Source organism: Rattus norvegicus, chromosome X, assembly GCF_036323735.1.
Source record: "Rattus norvegicus strain BN/NHsdMcwi chromosome X, GRCr8, whole genome shotgun sequence".
In the NCBI taxonomy this organism is placed as follows: Eukaryota; Metazoa; Chordata; class Mammalia; order Rodentia; family Muridae; genus Rattus; species Rattus norvegicus.
This window is the reverse complement of record NC_086039.1, coordinates 104,923,329-104,929,125: the sequence shown is the minus strand read 5'-3', so window position 1 is coordinate 104,929,125 and position 5,797 is coordinate 104,923,329.

The following is a 5,797-nucleotide window of genomic DNA, read 5'->3' as shown; positions in this document are numbered from 1 at the left end:
CAACCAACAGATTGGGAAAAGATCTTTACCAATCCTACAACAGATAGAGGCCTTATATCCAAAATATACAAAGAACTCAAGAAGTTAGACCACAGGGAGACAAATAACCCTATTAAAAAATGGGGTTCAGTGCTAAACAAAGAATTCACAGCTGAGGAATGCCGAATGGCTGAGAAACACCTAAAGAAATGTTCAACATCTTTAGTCATAAGGGAAATGCAAATCAAAACAACCCTGAGATTTCACCTCACACCAGTGAGAATGGCTAAGATCAAAAACTCAGGTGACAGCAGATGCTGGCGGGGATGTGGAGAAAGAGGAACACTCCTCCATTGTTGGTGGGATTGCAGACTGGTACAACCATTCTGGAAATCAGTCTGGAGGTTCCTCAGAAAATTGGACATTGAACTGCCTGAGGATCCAGCTATACCTCTCTTGGGCATATACCCAAAAGATGCCCCAACATATAAAAAAGACACATGCTCCACTATGTTTATCGCAGCCTTATTTATAATAGCCAGAGCTGGAAAGAACCCAGATGCCCTTCAACAGAGGAATGGATACAGAAAATGTGGTACATCTACACAATGGAATATTACTCAGCTATCAAAAACAACGACTTTATGAAATTCATAGGCAAATGGTTGGAACTGGAAAATATCATCCTGAGTGAGGTAACCCAATCACAGAAAAACACACATGGTATGCACTCATTGATAAGTGGCTATTAGCCCAAATGCTTGAATTACCATAGATCCCTAGAACAAACGAAACTCAAGACGGATGATCAAAATGTGAATGCTTCACTCCTTCTTTAAAAGGGGAACAAGAATACCCTTGGCAGGGAAGAGAGAGGCAAAGATTAAAACAGACAGAGAAGGAACACCCATTCAGAGCCTGCCCCACATGTGGCCCATACATATACAGCCATCCAATTAGACAAGATGGATGAAGCAAAGAAGTGCAGGCCAACAGGAGCCGGAAGTAGATCGCTCCTGAGAGACACAGCCAGAATACAGCAAAGACAGAGGCGAATGCCAGCAGCAAACCACTGAACTGAATAGGACCCCCGTTGAAGGAATCAGAGAAAGAACTGGAAGATCTTGAAGGGGCTCGAGACCCCATATGAACAACAATGCCAAGCAACCAGAGCTTCCAGGGACTAAGCCACTACCTAAAGACTATACATGGACTGACCCTGGACTCTGACCCCATAGGTAGCAATGAATATCCTAGTAAGAGCACCAGTGGAAGGGGAAGCCCTGGGTCCTGCTAAGACTGAACCCCCAGTGAACTAGACTGTTGGGGGGAGGGCGGCAATGGGGGGAGGATGGGGAGGGGAACACCCATAAGGAAGGGGAGGGGGGAGGGGGATGTTTGCCCGGAAACCGAAATGTATATAAGAAATACTCAAGTTAATTAAAAAAGAAAAGAAAGAAATAGGATAGTCAATGCAAGCTCTGTGGGAAATCTCAAGAAAACTTCTTTACAGGCAGTAAATTGCCCTCATGTGACTAAGGGAGAGAATGATGATCCTGAGGATGTAGCAGGGGAGAAATGAGGTACACCTCAGTACTAGTAAATACGTATGTTCTAGCTAGAGCACTATCACACTGTTATATCTTGGGCACTGAATACAGAAGCCAGCAACAAAGGCAGGGGTTGTTCCCTGGTTCTGGTGCTGAGAGATGGACTCTCTTTGAAGACTCAAGGAATCTCAGTTAACCTTTCCATGCGCCTCCCAGAAGTTTGTAGTCCCAAATTATCCCTGTAAAATCCTTGTCTAAAATGTTTCATAAAAAGCAGGTCCAATCTTTGAAGCATCAAACTTGAGCCAGTCACTCTCTAAAGCGTAGGGAGAACACTGAACATATTGTGTTCTTCCTTGCCCCAACTGAATCTATCACAGTGAGACTCCAGGTACCCTTGATGCTGTACTCTGCGTACTCTCAGCCCATCTTCTGATATCCGCAGGGCTTAAGGGCCTCCTACCTTTGCTGCCAAGGCCCCCAAGTACCAGAAGTGGAGTTCCTACTTTCAAGTAAACTGTCACATCCTTTGAAATTAAAAATGACTCTGAAAGAAAAATTTCACATATAGAAAATAGATATAGCCTTGTTCCTTGGGGATCTAAAGGAAATGCTCTGGTCAGCAGCAGCAACAGATTTCTTAAATGGTTTCTGTCTTTTATTTCCATACACACCCTCTCTTAACTACCTATCCCCCTGCTTCCAAAACTTGCTTAAGCCTGGGAGTTTTCTCAGACTGTGAATACATCCTGCCTTTTTGACTTATGTCTCAGTCCATTCTCTACATCAGTAAGTGAAATGGACAGTATCAGAACTATAGCATCCCCAGTTATTAGAATAGGCCCAGGAAATTATGCTAAACCCTTCTCCAATTTTGCCTCCTCAAGTGTAGCCCAGAAGTCACAGAATTCACAAACAATAGCCATTCCAATAATGAAATGCTGCTCTTTACATTGAAGTTTCTGCAAGTCTGGTTGTCAGCAGGGTGCAGCTGCAATTCTCACTGTATAGGACTGAAACTGATGGCTTCCCTTTGTGGAATTATACATTTGTGAAAATGTGCCTAATGCACTTTTGGCACTTACAAAGCTATACTTAGGAAAGTAATTTTTTTCAAGACAAAATATAAAAAACAGGTTGTTTACTGTAACTTCTATACCACCTCAAGGACACACAGAAGCCAGTTCTCATGACAATGTATCATCCAATTGCTAAACTGGAAAAGATACAGTACTTTTTCCAACGTGGTGCTTCCTAGTGTGGTAGTGAGAAGGAAAAGCAGTTACAGGTCAAGGCTAGTCACAACTTTGTACCTTTCTCCCCACATCATTTCAAAGAAATGGCTTTCTTTTCAGTAGAACAAATTTGGAATTAGTATCTCAGCTGATTCTTGGCAAAACCAAGTGGCAGCTTATTTGGTTTTGGTTCCCTTCTTTATCCAGAGTCTGCCCTTGGGCACCCTAGGAAGCGTGCCTCTTCATCAGACCAGCCAGACATTTGCTCATTGCTGCAGCCTCTCATAAGAAAGAGTCTGTCCTCCCAGGAAGCTGACCCTGCCATGCTTTTCAGCTCTCAGTGATCCCATGGGGCACAGAGGAGGTGAGACCTACAACAATAGACCAGTCTCCAGGGGACTATGCCTTCCATTAGGAAGAATTCCAGATGACTGAATGTGAGGCTACAGGCCCAAGGGGCAAGTGAATAAAAACTGCTTTCTTATTCTCCTTATTACCATTGCCTCATGCTGGTGCTTTCTCTGCATGTTGAACTTATCATTCTATCTTGACAGAGAGTGATTCATAGGTGGTAAACTTGTGGATTTGGGTGCCAAGGGTTCGTCTTTTCAAACATGTTCCCTAATTGCCAGTCCTGTGCTGTAGATTTGGCAGGTAATATCTTTCTGCTCAGGAAGCTCTCGACAGAGTCGGAAAGAAGCAAAGAAATCATCAAGTGGTATGCTGAGAGATCGAAAAGGAAGGATCTAGAGAATACATAAAGGGTCTCCTAACTCAGACCTAAGGGCAGTGGCAGTGTTTCCATAGTCTTGTCTGACAAAAATTAAGAACACTGAGTCCGGACAGGTAAGAATATAAGGAAGGGTACTCTGTAGACAACATGTGAAAATACCACTGAGCTGTGAAACAGAATAGACAGTGTCAGACCAATCAGTAGAATGAAAAATATGACCAGATATTTCTGCAGGGTCTTGTCCTATAACCTGAAAGAAGTGGTGGTACTTGTTTGGTCAACGAAAGAGACAGGATCATGCTTATCAAGGATGGGGAAGTTACAGAAAGGAGACAAGTGGAACCGTGTTCTCAGTACCCCCCTCCCCGGTCCACTGCCCTGAAAGGTTCCAGGTTCGGTTCCTGCCTAAAAGTGGGGTATGTGATGCTTAAGGGAAATAAGGACAAAGGATGAAGAAGTAAAAGGGAGGCTAAAGATGTTACAGGGTAATTAGTATTTTGCTTTTGCCCACCATGTAAACATTGAAGCATATAGCATTCTCAGTCCAAATTCCAAAGACTGAGCTTACTCATCAATATTTTAGCATTTATTCTTGAAAATTCTCTTCTTTGGCTTTCATCTGTAATTTGAAAAATCCTCTTCCTTAATAACATAGCAAAAAAGGGAAGGGGATGCTGAATAAGATCTACACATGAATGCCTTGTTATTAATCACTCTATATAGGCAATAAGAACCCCTGAGCAATCTTCGCCAACCTCTTTCTGATGAAGCTAGACAGGTTACAGCCACCCAGACAACAAATTAACCAGTATACAATGGTACTGATTCCTTCCCTAGCACTCTGCAGAGCTGGTAGGAGAGTTTCCACTGAAGAAAAGAAAGCCCTTGGTTCCTCACTGCTATAATTTAGGAGGAGAGTGTGAAAGATTTAAGACACAGGAAAGCTAGAGAAAGGAAACAATGAAAGAGATGGGAATATAGGAGGGAGACAGACATGAGAGGCGAAACACAGAGAAAGAACAGAGGAAAACTAAGATGCAAAAAGGTGGACAGTGGAAAACTTCAGTGAAGAGAGAGCAAATCAGGTAGGAGGGGTACTCGGGGAAGTCCTGGGGCTTTATGATACACAGGGAAAATTGGACAAGCAAGCAGACAGGAGAAAATGGAGCTGCTTAAGCATCTGGATGCCATGGGCAGATGTGCAGAAAGCAAGGGAGGAAGGTCACATTCTGCCTTGCCTCCCACTTGTGATTCCTCTAAAGCTGACAGAGCCAATGTCCCAGCCAAGCACTCAGGATAGTGTCCCTTCCCACAAGCAGCCCTGGGGAGCAGACACTGAGGAGGAAGGATTTTGAGAGCTACAACAGGTCACAGGATTCCACAAAGAGTACCCGACCAAGGGGAACCAAGCAGGGGAGACAATGTGATCAGGTTAAAGGGAATAGGAAAACAATAGAGCTGGGCAGGTAAAGAGGGGGTCAGGCTGTGGGCTGTCATCCTCCATTCCTCTAATCCTGAGGGTATAAACAAGCAGCCCCCTGAAGTCAGCCTCCACACATCTGTTTGACCTGTTTCATCTTCAGGATACCCTGTGGCTGCTCCATGACCCCTCTCAAGTCTTTACTCCCTTAGAAAAAACATTAATACTATTCTCTAGGGCCCCATTTTGACTCCAGGCTAAAACAAAGCTGCTGGATAGAGGAGTAACAAGGCTGAGCACAGACTGCGAGTGAGCTAGCACTCCTCCTGTTTGAGTTGGAGGCTGGACCTAACACCTCAGGCTTTCCCCAAGTGGCAGCTGAGCAGCCCAAGCTCCTCCCCAGTACTCAGACAAGCTGGGAACCCCATTCCAGCTACTGGCGACTGTGCCTTTAAATTGCTGCTTTCAGAGGGTGCATCTAGGGGGATGTGGGAGGGAGAGAAACATCTTTCTACCGGTCTCGTTCCTCCCTCCCCTCCAAGACTCTCCAGGGTTTGGAGAGTGATTGCTACCCAAAGAGAATCTTTTCTGGCTCCCTGACCAGCAGGCTGAGGCCCTTCTCAGTATAAGATAAGCTCAAGCCGGTACTGGTAGGGTTATCTGTGTCAGGTCCAGATCTATTCAGGGGAATAGTTCTAGACCCTGACTGCTAAGGACAGGGCAGCAAAGAGGCAGGAAAGGAAAGAGTGCTCAACTCCTAGCCCAGACACACAGGCTCCTTCCTTATTCCAGTCCAAGTTGGAGAAGGGCTCTATACTGTTGGCTTTCCCTCAGAGATACCTGCTCTCACCTTGGCAGTCAAGCTGAGAAAGGACTCCAA